This window comes from Lissotriton vulgaris, chromosome 1_1, assembly GCF_964263255.1.
Source record: "Lissotriton vulgaris chromosome 1_1, aLisVul1.2, whole genome shotgun sequence".
Taxonomy (NCBI): domain Eukaryota; kingdom Metazoa; phylum Chordata; class Amphibia; order Caudata; family Salamandridae; genus Lissotriton; species Lissotriton vulgaris.
The window spans coordinates 389,601,245-389,619,254 of NC_141685.1; the positions used below are offsets into that span (position 1 = coordinate 389,601,245).

Genomic DNA, 18,010 nt, shown 5'->3' on the forward strand with positions numbered 1-18,010 from the left:
TTTTAGAAAAACAAAGAAATACAGGATAATTACAAAGGATATAAAATATGAGATAATAAATCAACAAACAAAGTCATCCAACCATTTGGGTTTGGATACAACACGTTTCTTGAATGCAGGACACAAATCTGGAGTTGCAGAATCCACAACAGAGTTGCCTGAATTGTTAGCAACAACAGACCCAGTCATATTATCAGAGGAAACCTTATCAGACAAATTGAGAGAAACATCAGAAGAAATTCCCGGAGAAATTCCAGAAGAAGCTTCAGGGGAATCAACAGACGTTTCAGAAGAATGAGACGAAGAGATCACATCACCTTGTCCCTCCTCCCAAAAATCGTTCAGAGCGCCTAAATCCTTCTTCCCAGAAGAAACAGGAATATCATTCTTTCCCCTATAAATGGCAATTCTTCTAATGTTCCAAACCTTCCCATCACTCAAAAGGACTGCATTGCGTAAGACCTTCTTAATCTTAAGTGGTTGAAAAAATTGAGACTCTCCCTTACGAACCTTCCAAAGTTTTTTAACCTTAACCCACATTCCAACTTTGACATCAGCCAAACCTCCACCAAACTTGTTATCAAACGTGCGTTTATACTGTAAATGTTTCTCAAGAACACTATTCCTGACTGAATCCATACTAATATCGTGGCACAAGTTTTTATGCAACCAATCAGTAACACACTTGGTTCTAGCTGTGCGTCCTCTCATGATATCAAAAGGAGACATTTTCAAAGCCTCATGAACATTAGTACTATAAGTCCAAACCGCTTTAAACACTTGAAGTTCCCAATTGCCTCCATTAAGCCCTGAAATTTGAATCGCACTCTTAAGGACTTTATTGCATCTCTCGCACATGCCATTACCACTAGGATGGTACAAGGAAGTAGTTTTATGTTTAACACCAACTCTTTCAAAATAAGATCTAGTTAATTTGGAAACAAATTGTACACCATTATCACTGATAACCTGAACAGGAAGACCTTCCTCCATAAAACACTATCTAGGAATTGTAAAACAGCAGCGGAATCAACCTTGTCAACAATAGTGATGCATGGCCACCTAGAGAAAACATCAATAACTGATATAATATACTTAGAGTTTTGACCTATGGGACCTATGATGTCAATAGCAACCGTGTGCCAAGGACCATCAGGAACAATCGGTTCACACATATCAGGTCTCAATGTTACAAGAGCCTTGTCTGAGTTAGCACAAATGACACAATCTCTAACAACCCTCTCAGCATTAACATCCATGCCAGGCCACCAATACCATTTTTTAACATTCTGTTTAGTCTTAACTATACCACAATCATTCTCATGGCACAATTCTAAAATGGATGCTCTCAAAGATGACCTCTAAAAACTGTGTCATCCACTACAGAGAGTTCACTTTTGACTTCCCAAAAGGGCTTGAGATCCTGAACTAATTTAGACTTATCTGGCCAACCATCCTGAATGAAAGAACTAAGTAGAACCAAAAGTTTCTCTTTACGATATTCTTCAATCCATTTTTAATTTTCAAGACAAAATTGGGTATCATCATGAACTAAAGCCACTTGTAAAGAATCCCACTCATTACTTTCACAATCTTGCAATTCAGAAGGCATGCGAGATGAAAAATCTGCCAAAACATTGTTCTTACCTGGAACATATTCAATCTTGTAAATATATTCCTGTTATCGCATGGACATCCTCGCAATCCTAGCAGATGCCTTAAATAAACCCTCCGTAGTCAAAAGTTTAACCAAAGGTTTATGGTCTGATCTGACAGTACAATTTTTACCCCATACAAAACTTCTGAAATGCTGAAAAACCCAAACCACTACCAAAGTTTCTTTCTCTATGACAGAAAACTTACACTCTGGAGGAGTGAGGGCCCTAGAAGCATATGCAACCAAGCATTCTTTACCATACTCATCAATCTGAGACAGTACACCCCCTAAACCTTTATTACTGGCGTCAACTGTAACAATAGATTTCCTGTCCAAATCAAAAGGAGATAGGACAGGAGCATGGATAATGGCTTCTTTAATAGAGTTGAAAGGACATAGCTGAGATACAGAAGCTTGAAGGAAAACAATTCCAAAGAACAACAATACATATATCAAACACAACAGTAATTCTACCATTTCTAAGGTACCCTAAGGCTCCTGCAGACTGTGGAGCACCGAGGAGACCCCCCTTCCACTCCTGTGCATATAGGTCATCCTTTAAAAGGAATTCATGCAATGTTCCAGTAGTAAGGTCTCTTTGAGGGATGTTGATTGGCAGTACACTGTACCACTTCTATGAGTCAGTGCCAAGAATGTTCTCAACTTTGGGTTAGGGTCCATTGTTAAATGCCATGCTCTTCCTCAAGCAGCTCCCTTCAAGACAGAATTGCTCCTTTTCTCTCCTTTATTCCTTCATCTTTTAAATGACCAGCTGTCTCATCAGGCCATACATGATCTTTAAGTCGCAGGTGTAGTATTGTACATGCAGCCACATTCAGCAAGCATGGTAGGCCATATATTAAGTAGTGGTTGATGATATGTATATATATTCACTGAAAAAACCATAGGCTTCAAGTACGTTATAGTTAGAAATTAGCATTTAAAAAACCTTAGAAATTTACTGAAAAAGAACATAGGTTTCAGGGACGTTATAGTTAGCTGGACATTTCACTCTTACAAAACCACAGAAATTTGTCTGTTATAGTTAGTTCCGCTAACTATAACTCGCGCACCCGCAATGCACTGCTTATGACGTCACATATGACATCATTCATGACATGGTCAGTGACATCACTGATGACATCACTGATGATATCTCAGATGAATGGTTTTTTCAGTGAATTTAAATTATATCTAATTGCTAACTATGACATCCCTATTAAGTCCCATTGAATCCTGACGGTCCCTGGTGGCCAAGTAGCCCACCAGGTACATCCAGTAAGTGCCACAGACCTGTGTTTCAGAGAGGTGTTCTGAGGCCACGCCCCTTTTTACACCACGCTGTAAATTAGGCTTGTGGTGCACTGCTGCTCAGAGGATGAAGTCCACTTGTGTCTTGAGGTCCTCAGGACACAAGAGGACCTCATCGCCCCACCAGCAGTGCACCAGAAGCCGCGGTTGCAGAGTGATGTAAAAAGGGGCATGGCCTCGGGGTACCTCTCTGCAACACTGCCCTGTGGCATTTACAAGAGGTACCTGGTGGACTAGTTGGCCCCCAGGGACCCTCAGGATTGAAGGGGAAATTAATCCCCCAACTTAAAACGCGCCACAGGGCGCGTTTGCACTTCGGTGCAGGGAGGGGGACGGGGCCTGATGTGACAAGTGTGCAAACGCACCCTGTGGCGTGTTTGAAGTTGGGTGATTAAATCTCCTTGAATCCTGATGGTCCCTGAGGGCCACCTAGCCCACCAGCTACCTCCAGTAAGCACCACAGAGCTGCGTTGCAGAGTGGTATAAAAAGGGGGCATGGCCTTGGACCACCACTATGCAACGCAGGTCCCTGGCGCTTACTGGAGGCACCTGGTGGGCTAATTTGCCCGCAAGGGCGCTTAGGGTTGAAGGGGACTTAATCCGCCAACTTAAAACGTGCCGCAGGGCGTGTTTGCACACTTGTCAAATCAGGCCATGCCCCCTCCCTGCACCACTGTGCAAACACGCCCCCTGGTGCGTTGTAAATCGGGGGATTAAATCACCTTGAGTCCTGAGGGTCCCTGGGGTCCAACTAGCCCATCAGGTACCTCCACCAAGTGCCACAGAGCTGCTTTGCAGAGAGGTGTAAAAAGGGGCGTGGCCTCTGACCACCTCTCTGCAAGGCAGCCATTTGACGCATACTGGAGGTACCTGGTGGGCTAGTTGCTCCCCAGGAACCCCCAGTATTGAAGGGGAATTATTGCCCCTACTTAAAACGCGCCACAGGGTGTGTTTGCAGAGTGTTGCTGGGAGGGGGCGGGCCTCCGGCACAATGTCGTTTTTCAAATTTCTTTTATTTGGGGGGGGGGCTGTGTGCCCCCCCCTCCTTCTTTTTCCTTTTTTTGGGCCTGGGGACCCCATCCCCCAAGGCCTGACCCCTTTTTAAAAAAAAATTCTGAAAGGGAAGGGGTCTGCGTGGGCCCCCCTCCCTTGGCCAATTCTGGCCCCGGGGACCCCATCCCCGGGGCATGATCACATATATTTAATTTTTTAAGGAGGGGGGCTGCGTGCCCCCCCCCCCCTTGAGGCCTCTATTGGTCCTGGGGACCCCATCCCCCGGTGCCAGCCATTAGTTTTTATTTTTATTGTTTTTTGGGGGGGCGTGGCCCCCTTTCTCAGGCCAATTATTGCTCCGGGCTCGCCTGCCTTTTTTTCTTTTTTTTTTCTTTTATTGGGGGGGGGGGGGGGGGGAGGGCGCAAAAAGGAACTGATGACGGCATTATCTACCTGGAATAAAATGGATGAGCGAATACAATTCACAGTTGAAATATCAGAAACTTGAATCACATTCTTGGATGTAGAAATCACCAGGAATAATGAAGGATTAGAGACAGACATATTTCGTAAAAAAGCTTACAGAAATAATACATTGCACTACAGCAGTTGCCACCAAACCTCACTGAACGAGCATTTGCCAACATCACAAATGTTAAGAGTAAAAAGGATAACATCAACTCCAGAAAAAATGACACAAAGAATGGAAGAAATGGCAGAAAGATTCGCACAGAGAGGATACCCACCATCGACTTTAGAAAAGGCTAAACAACAATGTGACTCAACCACCTGAACACATCTTCTAAAAATCACAGTAAAACCGAAAAACGCCAGAATGGTGGTAGTATCCAGATTTTTGACAATAAGTAGCACATTCAAAAAAACATTATACCCACATCAAATTTGGCCAAGGCGATATACACCCAGTCCTAGTACTATCTTCACGAAACTTTGCGGCTACCCAGCGTTTTTAGGGCTCGGGCCTACGTCATACTGCGAAGCAGTGTAGGCAGAGCCTAAGAGTCCTGTAGTTAGCGTCTCCGAAAAGCTACCTAAAAATTTCTGGCTGCTCGTGATTTTTAGTCCTTTATTTTTGCCAGCTACATTTCAATTGGCCTTCTGGTGCGTGTCTTTTTGGAAGAGATCACGCAATGGGCCATAGGCGGTAGAGTAACTCCGCCTATTGCATATTGCGTGCGGTCACGCGCACCAGAAGGCCATATTTCGTCAATTATCGCGGCTGTCAGGGCCTGCGGTAATTGAAGACAGATGCTGGGCATGCGTGCACCAGTCTCGAGTTTCTTTTTGTCAGCAACTGCGAAAGCGATCGCTTTCACTGCTGCTTAAATCAATGCCACAGTTACTGGTGTGCAGGTAGACAAATGAGAAACCGGGTCCTGTTCCATTGTGGTAGCAGTTGTGTGAAGACAGGTTCTATTCCCCCTCAAGATGTTTATGTCTTGGTCCAGCTGGGCTAATTAAGAAAGAGCTTCTCACGCACCTGAATAAACTCCGCTGGCTGAAGTAGTTTAGAGGCGCACTCAATGGACAGAGGTAGGGGGCGTTCTTCTTGGTTAATACTACACCAGACAGAATGATCCTTTCTGCTCTGGCTGGCGGCAACCTTTCACCCACAGCACTGCCCTGCCACGCCTCCAGAACACCATCACTGAGCTAAAATAATTTCCGCCCAATCGACAACGAACTCTGAACTTTGCATCCAACCTATCTGCATTGCCATCTCTAACAAGCTCCGAGGTGCACTGCCAGGATTTACTGCACGTCAGATGCAGACGCAATGCTGTGACCAAAGTTATACAAACAAAGGACTAACACACGTATAAGCTCCTATTTTCTCAAAGTCTGCTCTTATGTGCATACAATCCCTTTACCTAATAATTCTAGGAATTATATTGTTGAGGGCAGGAAAAGCAACAGCCCTAACACACTTTAATGCAAGTGAATTACTTTTTGCAGACCTGAAGTTTAACTCTGAGTCACAGCAACAGCTCACAGATAAGAAGAGGTAAGGTAATATTTTACCAGCGAGTATAAAAGTTTTAAGCTTCCTTCCGCCATTTCCTACGAAGAAAGGTGAGCGGATGATTTAATTGCTGAGATGGTACCTGCGGCATTCAGAGTTAATGGCAGAACGCCTGGCAACCGGCGACAAGAGGGCATTGGAACATTCTGCGCAAATGACAGAGATTGAGAAAAATGCGCATTTCGTATTGTGCCGGGGAGTCGAACCGGCGGGCAAAAATATGTCCAAACCAGGGTGTTCTTGCCTACTATTTTGTATTTGTGTTTTTCCCGCAATAACTCCACTCCACGCTGTTACTTGAAGCGTAAAAGGCCATTTATTAGGACAAGGCTGCAATCATTTAGACTTATTAACAGTACAGCAATGCATGAAATATACGTTTCCATAATCATTTTAGACTTATTAACAGTACATCAATGCATGAAATATACATTTCCATCCCATACCCACGCATTCTCCATTCTGCCTTTCCAAAACCATCTCACCTGTTTGACTCTTCACCCATTCACTCGATAACCTCCTTCCTTTCCCCATTCTCACCTTCACTTGCCCTCCAAGCATCCTCTGTTGACTTTGCCTTTATTGCTCATTGCCTCCCATGCCCCACTATCAGTCACCTGTGTACCGTTTTCCCCCCACCCGAGGGGTGGATCCGCCCGTATGTGACTCCCCACCCCTCCAAACTACCGTAACGCCTCTGCTCTGCAACCTGCCCTAAACTGGCACCCCAGCCCTCCAACCACCCCCGGTCCTTCCCTGAAACCTGTAGGGTGGGCGGGTGGACAAAATTAAAACACCCTCCCGGTGGTGCTCAGGTGTCAGGAAGAGGCCGGATCTTCCTCTCCTGACACCTTATATGCCCTCCCCTATCCCACCCCTTCCTTTAACCCCTGTAGTCCCGCCCTCCACCTTGTCCTTCCGTTTATTGCGCGAAAACCCCGGGGGAAGACTGGTCTGTGACCTTCGCTTCCCCCGGGGGCCGCATCGTGCAATAACTACACTCCACGCTGTTACTTGAAGCGTAAAAGGCCATTTATTAGGACAAGGTTGCAATCATTTAGACTTATTAACAGTACAGCAATGCACGAAATATACGTTTCCATAATCATTTTAGACTTATTAACAGTACATCAATGCATGAAATATACATTTCCATCCCATACCCACGCATTCTCCATTCTGCCTTTCCAAAACCATCTCACCTGTATGACTCTTCACCCATTCACTCAATAACCTCCTTCCTTTCCCCATTCTCACCTTCACTTGCCCTCCAAGCATCCTCTGTTGACTTTGCCTTTATTGCTCATTGCCTCCCATGCCCCACTATCAGTCACCTGTGTACCGTTTTCCCCCCACCCGAGGGGTGGATCCGCCCGTATGTGACTCCCCACCCCTCCAAACTACTGCCACCCAGGGAACCCCCGGAGGGCGGTTACCTGCCCCCCCCCCCCACTGCCCTGGGCACCTTTCGCCTCCTACCAGCGACCCTGCAGCCTCCTAGTGGACGACAATCCACCACCTCACCCTGCGTCCTGCAGCAAAGCACCACTCTTGTTACCAACGTGAATCGCGAAAGGTGCCCTTCCAGAACGGGCCCACGCGCCCGTCCCTCCCGTGCCGAAAGGCAGCCTCCCTCAGCAGCACCTGGTGAACGACTGTCCACCCAACATGCGTCCCCTAAAAGTCAGGAACGTCCCCGGGACAAACCCCACCACGAAAGTTGTTTGCAATGCAGTGATGGTCCATTACTCCCGCCTTTGCCTGCGTGTCGGGTAAGCAAACCCCGCGTAGGGCCTTCCCTAGCCGGAAAAACAGCACCCCCCACAACGCAGTGAACAACCATCCACCACCTGGACCAATGCCCGAATAAACCAGCCACATGTCCGGTCCCAATCATGTGAACCGAAAATTGTCCCCCCCCCCCCCCCCCTACGCAGTGAACGGCCAGCCACCACCTGGCCTGCCTCCACCACCCGTAATCATGTCCAGCAGGACAAGCAACCGCTCTGGACCACTCTATTGTCCATCCAATGTGCCCCCCTTCCTGAGGTGAACGACCATCCACCCCTTGTACCAACATCCTTTCCCCCTCCGGCAGCCAATGAAATCCTCTGACCGCCCCTGGCCCACAAAAAAGAGCCCCCCCCCCCAAATGCCGAGTAACCTGCAAGTTTCCCCCCCCCCCTGTATGTAATTGCATCCCTTCTGTAAAGAATGAGTAACCTTAGAAGTTCATGAAGACAAAGAAGCATACTAGAGTGTGACGCGAACTTCAGATGCTCATGTGATGCCAATGACAACAAACTTTGTACTTAGGTAAGCATGAAACCCCCCCTGTTTCCCTTGCGTCATCCTGTATATCTACGTGTGTCGTACACTTGCCCCCCCTTTCGGCGAACGACCGTCCACCACATGTACTTGGCTCATAAAACCAACAACCAGCCCGGGCCATTCATCAGTCGCCCAAGGTGTCCCCTCACCATTTCCGAGGTGAACGGCCATCCACCCCTTGCACCTCCATCCTTTGCATCCCATGGCAAATAATAACATCTGTAGACCGCTCGCGATCCAGAAAAGGAATCTCAAAGAAAACCAAAATCGATCTTTGTTAAGAACCAAAAGCCTGCATGGTCATCCACACCTCATCTCTTATATACCCCATGCATTGGATAATGTACAGTGGCTCCCACCACACGTAGTGAACGACCAGTCACCAATCCGTGCCTGCTGTCCGTACCCAAAACGGTCTCGGGTCAAATTTTGACCATGCTAGGCACCCCCCCGAGGACGACCATCCCCTGCCTGTACCACTACCCCAATGCACGTGAGCAACAGTCCCCCACCATTCTCGGACCGCGACAGGCGGCTCCCTTTGACCAAAGGCCCCAACCATCAATCTCACACCGAACCGTCCCCCTCACCCAGGCGTCCTGGCCTGGACCTCCAAATCCTCAGCCCCCAAAACGGTCTCGCCCCAAGCACAAACCCTGCGCCCGACCAGGACGCCCCCATGTTCCGTTCCCTGGAAACACATCCCCTGTCAGGCACCTTAGGATACTGCCAGCCTGACATATCCCATTAACTTCTCTCCTTCATGTGTCCTCAAAGCAGGGCAACCTTACCTTCCCTGCGCCGTACGGCAATCGTAAGGGCGCCAAACCATTCCCAATGTCCTTCGCCCCGTCTCCTACCGTTCACCACCCAACATCGGGGATCCTGCCTAAACACGTCCAACCCCCGCTAGTGCACCTCCCGTGGTGACCACCTGCCAGGAGAAAAGTCACCCCCCTCCAGGCGACAGCCCTGGCCCTGCTCTACATCCTGACCCCATGGTAGAAAAGAAGAATTAGTACTGCAGAAATGCATGGTGTTCCCCCAGCCCCCTTATGGCTTTTCCAAGTAAAGTAAGGAAGCAGGTATGAAATGTGCTGCCAGTGTGAAGTAGAGATCAGGTCCGGTCAACCCTCTTAGAATCATGTGCAAGACATTCTTACAATTCTCACATTCTAACTTCTATCTTCCAAAGATATGCAACACTACAGGCCGCCAGCCTAAAACACTGCTGCAAAGCAAAAGACCACACCCCCAGTACCCCGTCGCCACAAACACCTCACTGTACACCCGCTGCCCGACAGCGCCCCCAGGACCCACCCAATGACCACAGCCGTCACGCCCCCCCGAGCATCCAAGAAACCACACTCCTCCGCCAAGCTGTCCCCAAAGCACAGCCCGGGTACGCACCAGGCCAAAAACCAGGAGAAATGTCTCCTCCCTTGCTGAAAACCCCTACTTCACTCCAAACCTCCTCCATTCACAGATCCCTTGCGCCCTTTCCACACACGCCCTTGCCCCCGCACAGACCGACCAATACGCCGCTACACCCGGCCCCCACTGCCCTCCTGCCCGGGCACACTTCCGCCACAACTACACCATCCCCCTGATGCTCCCCGAAAAGCCGAAGCCCTAATTTGGCACTACCAACTGCCCCGTCGCAATCCCAACCTAATCTCCCTACAGTACCTTCATAACCTGCAGCTAACTATGAACCACACACTCCAACCCCCTGGCATGCAGTACCAAACCCTAGGCCAAATTGAAAACCAAACTCACATAGACCTCAGCACACAGCGGCCCAATACCTCTCCACCGCGTTACAGCTCCCCGCCCCCACCTCCAGGAAACTCCTCACTACCGCCAACACACCACTCCCAGAACCTTCCCGCCAAACAGCACCCCTGCCGTATCGGACGCATCAGACGCTCGTCACCCTACGACGCTCACCAAAATTAGTCCTCCAATGTGGGGCTCTAACATGCGACCCTGAGATTAAGAGTCTTATGCTCTACCGGCTGAGCTAGCTGGGCTGAGCCACGAGAACCCCCGCGCAGCCCTGTTAGACCCGCAAACGCTGACATAGGTTGTGCATTCCCTCCTGCACTCCGTTCATGAGACCCCCCCCATAACTACCATGCCACCAAATCCTGAAAACTAAACCTCTGAACCTCCGGCATAACCCGTCACAACCATCCCCCTGCCCGTGCATGAGCAGCCCCCCCCCCCGACCAGCCGCCCCCCCTGCGCATCCGCTAAGTCAAGATGTGAAGCAGTCCTCCACCTACCTGGTACACCCAAACCTGGCCACCACCCCAGGGGCATCTAGCCCCCACCTCTACCTTCTCCACTCCAATCTTGCGCCCACGTGACGCCGCCACGCCGGCCCGCCCGTCATGGGGAGGGCAGCGTTGTATCTCGCGGAACACTCCCCCCGGTATAAACAACCCCGGAGCTCCAACAACCCGAAAACCAATGTCCCGCCACCAAATAACCACATGGAAGCTGACCGGCCATCCCTGTCAACCCCGTTGCTATAGTATCCACTGTGAAACTCGCCACCCACACTGGGTCCCATCATTACTCCTTCCAGCAGCAGCCCTGGTATCCCCCAGGACACCCCCACACTTGCAGCGCCCCGCATCAGAAGCGCCATGATCCCTCATAACTTACCCCTTCTCCAGGCCCCAGCGGCAAACTTGTACCTAAGATTTTCTCCAGCACAACGCCCCTTTGCTCATGGGCGCCATGCCCATCTCCAAAAGAAACAACCGGCCCCAGCCCCGTTCGCATCAATTTCTGATCAACCCAACATCCCCACCACACAACGCCCACAGAGCCCACAACTCCCTTCACCATCACACCCACCGACCCCCCAGCACTTCTATTACAGCAAACATACTGACTCACACACCTCACAACCTGAACAGGCCACACCGTACATATGTAAACATCGTCTGGATAAAAACATTGCATTGGACGCTGCGCGAATCTCCTGACGGAGGGCAGGCCGCCGCGGACCCCCCTACTGCTTCAGACCAGCTTTAGGAGGCCGTAGTGCTGCCCGCTGGTGTCACACCTGCTGCTGAGCTGGACCGCCATCCTCAGTTCGCCTCCCCTACCGGGTCGCCAGAACCAGGTGGGCCCAAACACCACCGGGCCTCATGCCGTCATGGCCGTCCCTCACACGTGCCCTGATACCCTACGCAGTGCCGCCTACCAACTCCCCAGGGGCCCGGTCCTGTCCCCCGCCCCCCCCCCCCTATCAACATTGCCCCGAGACCAACCCGGATAGCGCAGGCTCCCTGTAGGGACGGGCCCACACCCCCACCGAGCCGCAGCAAAAAAGGGGAGTGGTGGGCCAGTAAGACTCCAGCCAGCTCTGTGCAACGTAGTCAACACGCGACGCCCCGCCCAACTGCCTGACCCCTGTGAATGAATGCCCGTCAAACTAAGGCCCGCCTGTCAGTAAGAAGGAAGGAATGCCACCAAAGGCCGGGAGGAGCTACGTACAAACACCCCACCCCATGCCAAACTGGGGCCGATCCCGTCCACCCTCCCCCCAGGCACTCAGCAGCAGGCCCCCCCTCAGGACCGCAAATTTTATTTAAAGCAGGACAATTTTAAAAATTCCCCACATGGTCAAAGCTTCCACATCTATAACATATTATAAATGTACGTCTATTACTCAACCTATTCTCTTTCATAATACCACCTTTTTTAAATGTAGGAAAAACAGTTTGCTTTTGGACTGCTTGATTTTTGACAATTGAAACTTCAGGTACAGAATCTTGTATTTTAACTGACAGACCTTGACTTTGACCTCTTATTTCGGTCACAAACTTTTCTGATTGTTCGATACCTTTTGCTATATTGACTACAGCTTTGAGAGAAGTTTCAGTTCCTAACCACAATCTTTCCTGTATTTTTTTGCTTTTAGTTTTCATCATAATTTGATCCCTTAGAACCTGTTCATAGTTGATAGTATCAAATGCACAGGATCCAGCTAGAGCACGCAAAGCAGAGATATAATTCTCGATAGATTCGTTATCTTTTTGTGCCCTTGAGTAAAATTTAAAACTCTCCATCACAGTATTCACTTTTTTCCCAAATCTAATACTGAGTTGTTTAACAGCAACCTGAAATACATCAGATTCATTATCAGAGTCTTCTAATGGAGGTAAATCGGATAACTCTTTGATGCCTTGACCGCCTAAAGACAAACGTAACAGATCTAAATTTCTTTTAGAAGAACAACCATCTTCTTCGAGGACATCTACATATGCCAAATACATGGGATACCACAAATCCCAATCCATTTTAGGATCCCCTGCTACTGGTAAAAAATGGGGTGGAACCATTATATTAGACATGTCTATAATCTTTTAGAAATAGTCTTTTTAACAATTTAATAAATTTAAAAGCTAAGAAAAAAGAAATACTTTACTAAATTACAAATTGCATATTTAAAATGTAACTGGATAATCCTTATTTTTTTTAAATATATCTTGATAAACAAAAAAAAATATCTTGTTAATGATAATAATACACACTAATTAGCGTGTGCATCGCTGTGGAATTCTTTTGTAGAAATAGCGTGGGTATCGCTGTGAATTTTGTTCTTGAAACGATGACAACACTGTCTTGAACGATGACAATACTATTTGTGCACTCGTAACAATTCCCCAATCCAAGATGGCCGAAAACGTGAGATGAAGTGATGATGTCACTCCCACAATGCTCAGTATACCCACAATGCACAGTGACGATGTGGAATCAGAGCAAGTACGTAAACAGGAGAGAGACCCCGAGCACTCTGAATCACGTAACTAAGGAAGAAATGACGAAGTTCTCGAGACAGTACACGATCAGGAAGTAACCGTTAATTAACGAGTTTAACTTTGGCTACTTTGATCGTAAGAGTAAATAATGAGGATTACTTTAAGTATCTACCGCAGGTGCTATCAAATGCACGATATTACACAAACTCACAGCCGCAGTAGCATTCAACGCTAAAACACAATTCAAGAGAAAAAAAATAAAATACTCCTTAAAGAATGGAACAAAATAGTTTCACAGCCGCTGGTGCAATCAAGGCACATTTAGTAATACAGCCGCCGGTGCTATCAAGGCACAAGTTCAAATAAATTTAAATTTCTTACTTCCCACAAAGTGAACGCTGTGTCCTCCTTACAGGTCTTATCTTTTCCTGGAACAGTACTCCCACTGTCGCCAATATGTTGTAAAATAACCAGGTCCTCAAATGTATAGTCAGTTCCAGGATCAAGGTTTATTTGTAGATAAGAGGAACAGCTTAACAACCACAGGGACTGGCAACAAGCACAGTCAGGCTCCAACTGACCCTGCACAGAACCCCCAACAAGGAACAGTAATAGAATATTCCAAGTTCTATGCAGCTTGTATGCCAAGTAGCATACAAGTGGCATACAAGTAGCATACAACACCCACATCTCTTCTTCATTTTTAAGACCTCCTGGGGTCTTTGTCTGGAGCATTATGATGAGCCTGTATTCCAGAGTTCGAAGTTTCTTCACCAAGTCTCCCCCTAGTTCTGTTTTTACCATCTGATCTAAGATAAAGAAGGTAAGTAATTTTCTGTTGCTTTTATGCATTTCCTCAAAATGTCGTGCAACGGGGTAGCTTTGGTCCTTTGTGGTAATCGCTCTCATGTGCTCCAAGATTCTTAGTTTGGTTTGTTTTGTGGTACTCCCCACGTATTTTTTCCCACATGGGCACACCAGGCAATACACAGTGAACTCTGAATTGCAGTTCAGCAATTTAGATATCACGGTTTTGCCTGCTTTTCCTGGTATTTGGTAGTCTTTGACTTTGTGTGAATTCTTACAAGCCTTGCACTTCATGCATGGGTAGAATCCCATAACTGGTGCCTTACTTTTTCTTTTACATTCATAATGACTATTGACCAGGTGATCTCTAAGAGATTTTCCTCTCCTATAGGTCACTAGTGGGTACTTTGATAGTAATTTGCCCACCACATTATCTGATTTTAAAATTTTCCAATTTTTTTTAAGGATTTGAAACATCTCTGAAGATTTCTCTGAGAAATTTGTAATGAGTCTCAGTTTTGAGTCTCCGGTCTTAGGTTTATCAATGAGCAGTTCATTTCTTCCACTGCGTTGCTCTTTAGTTCAGCCTGGTCTAATATCCCTTTACAGTATCCTCTCTGTTTGAACCTTTCTCTCGATTCTCCTCTCGCTTTCTCATATTCCCCCTTTGTGGAGCAATTCCGCTTCATTCGAAGGAACTCACCCAGTGGAATATTATTGACCACACTTCGTGGGTCGCAGCTCCCCGCATGCAGGATGGTATTTCCCGCTGTGGGTTTGCGATAAATGGCTGTTTGGATGGTATTGTCCTCCACATAGACTCTTAAATCTAAATAGAAGACTTCTTTCTTGCTGATGTTACTTGTGAAGCTAAGATTAAGCTGATTAACATTTAGGAGTTTAATATATTCTTTAGCCTCGCTCTGCGGGCCCTGCCACAGGATGAACAGGTCATCAATGTAGCGGGTCCACAGAGCAATTTTGTTCATCCACATCTCATTGGCTCCCGCCCAGGCCAAGTGCTTCTCCCACCAGCCTACGAAAAGATTTGCAAAGCTGGGGGAGAAGCACGTGCCCATTGCGGTACCCTGGAGCTGAAAATAGAGTTGACCTGAAAACATAAAGATGTTATGTTGTAAACAAAACTCTGTCACTTCCACCAACATACGATTATGAGTCCAAAATTTTAGAGCTCTTTTTTCCAGGAAAAACTTCATGGCTCTTAGTCCATCCTCGTGTTTAATCGAGGTGTAAAGGCTTGTAATGTCTAGTGTTATCAATACCATGTCTTCTTCCCATCTTACTCCTTGAATAATCCTTAAGAAGTCTTTAGTGTCCCTCAAATAGGAGATCAGGTCTTATTTTCAATTGTCAATGTAGGTCGAGGTATTCTCTAACAAGCTGTTTTTAGCCGACACAACAGGCCGTCCTGGTGGCCAGATTTTACTTTAGGTAAGTGATAGAACGTTGCTCGTTGGGGATAGTCGCATCTCAAATTCTGCCAATCTCTCTGGTCCAGTATACCCTCATCTCTCCATTTAGTGACGAGGCTGTTAAAATTCGAGATGCTATCAATGTACTTGTCTCTCTTAATGGGAGCATAATGGTCCTTTCTCCCCAATTGTGAGAGTGCTTCCTCCTCATATTGTTGCCGGTTGAGGCACTCGGCTCAATTATTATGTTCTCATCTTCTTTGAAGCTCCTAATTATCTCCCACTTGTCTTTGTTTCCTGCTCTATGCAACCCCCAGGATCGACATGGGGAGAGGAGCCTCTGTTTGGAGTGCCCGGCAGCATTTATTGAGAGTGCTCACCATTAATTAATGTTGCCAGCCACCACTGCAACAAGCACAAGCATAATAGGTTGTTCAAATGATGCCAAGCACTCTGAAGCAAAGAGCAAATCAAGAGTATGTAGCACCTGAGACTAGCTTGAGTGTCGCTAGCTCCAAATTTGCTGTTAAATGATTCAAGTTTAATTCACGCATTCATGACACAATATGATAGTTTACATTGCTTTGAATACATAGGGTGTGATCAAGTCATCAAAGATAAGGCAAGGAGGTTCTGACCCAGGAAAATGACAGAGGAGGATAATTTTGAAGGATAAAAGTAGAAGGCACAAAATTAATCGCCAGTGCCATCTGAGCATTGCCAATTTGGGAGGGGGTGGTAGTAAGCAATATCGATTGAGGGGTTATTAAAGCTGTCCCACCTCTTTTTGTGGTGGTTTGATATTTTGTATTCTGACGCATCTATTGTAAATTATTATGATATTTCAAGCACCTCAACTCTGTCCTCTTGACAATTAAGTATCTTCAGAATGGTCTGTATCATTCACTAAGCTCTTTACACCAATGCCCCGAAATACTTGCCTCAAAAATTGATTATTTAAAGTGGAATCTGTTTCTTTTATACCTCAGAATCTTTCTGGTGCCTCCCTTAACTAGTAATCAAACATGCCTAGCTCATCAGTTTCCTCTGGTGGGTTCATATGAGCTAGAGATTACACACTATGCATAGATCGCCACCTAGTGTTGGGCCTGAATGTTTGCAGTTTATTTTGTTGTAGAAAAGTCTTTGGAAGTCACGGCATAGGTGACTCCTCCTTTGGATGATACTGCACATGGGCATCCCCAGATTGTTTTTTTCCGCCACCGGGCTCGGATGTGGTTCCAGCGCTCCGTGTTGGGCCCGATTTCCTTCCTTCCTTCGGCGCGCAATCCTCATCAACTTACAAAACTTAGTTTTGAACGCTTTCCAGTCGACGCTACTCTTCAACATCGAAGATCTCGATTCCGGTAGTCGTAGACGGCCTTCGGGCCTAGCTAGGCCTCGACTCCAGCTCATGGAAAGGATGCCATTTTAAAAAGTGTCCTCAATGTGGGTCAAAGTTTCCCCACACTGACTGTCATGAAGTGTGTTACCTCTGCCTCTCTCTGGAGCACGAGGCGAAAGACTGTTCAGCTTGTGCCTCTTTCCGCTCCAAAAAGACTATCCGGGACGGAAGAGCGAGGAGAACAATGGCTCAAAGATCTTCAGCCCCGATTCCGGAAGACATCTTCGAAGAAGGCATCATCGTTCCAGAACATCACGACGTCATCAGCAGCTCCGAGGTAGAAGATTCCGAGGTCGAGGACATCACTCCAGCGCAGCGGGTCGTAAGTAAGACCATCGACCCCAACCCTTCCTCGACCCAGAAGGCCCCGGTCACACCCTCGGGCTCGGGTGCACACAGTCACTCTGCTTTTACTGCCCCACCTACGGGCCCGGTGAAGAAGCCAATTAAGCTTTCAGGTGACTCGGGCTCAAGTCGGCCTTCACACGGTGCCGGCACCGAAAAAGCCAACGGCACCGACTACACCTACATCCAAACCATCGGCGCCGAAACATACCACTACTCCTTCGGCACCGAAACCCAGGTCCGAATCAAGCAAACCCGCTTCGGATTCCAAAAAACTATCGGAACCGAAAAAGCCATCGGATCCGAAAAAACCATCTGATCCAAAAACCATACCGGAAACGAAAAAAAGCTTCGGAGCCGAAAAAGAAAGCTGCTTCCCCAGTGAAAGACATTGTCAAGAAACCAAAACAAGCCATTTCGGTGCCCAAGCCTTCCTCCGCACCAAAAGATCAGCCTCCTGCAGAGGATTTACCCTATCCAGACCCTGCTCAAAAGACTCTAGCTAAGGTTCCAATCACTGGACACTTAATTTTGGCTTAAAAAAGTGACCACTGGACACACCAGCTCCAGCTCCGCATTCAAAGAAGAAGGACATGGCTACCTCTCCCTTAGGACTGCCTTCCCCTTCTCTTTCACCTGTATCATCGCCACATCCTCCCATACCACAGCATTCCCCAGCATCCTCTATCATACCAGACAGGGATGATAGCTCTGATGATATGGGGGGTAACATACCTGATCCAGCCACACCTACAGGATCCCCCAACCCGAGGGAGGATTATACCACTCCAGATGTCCCAAATGTCCCTCAGGATGACATATACCCGTCAAGGCCTTCCCCACCAGAAGACACTATAGGATTTAATTAATTAATTCACAAGGCTGCACAATATCATGGGGTAG

At 47.4% G+C, this 18,010-nt stretch overlaps 1 protein-coding gene across 1 annotated transcript in view; it reads left to right on the forward strand.

Annotated features, from left to right (window-relative positions):
* ECHDC2 (enoyl-CoA hydratase domain containing 2) overlaps positions 1-18,010 on the forward strand; it is a 137,833-nt gene that overhangs the window by 85,981 nt on the left and 33,842 nt on the right. The gene's annotated exons all lie outside the window — the stretch shown is intronic.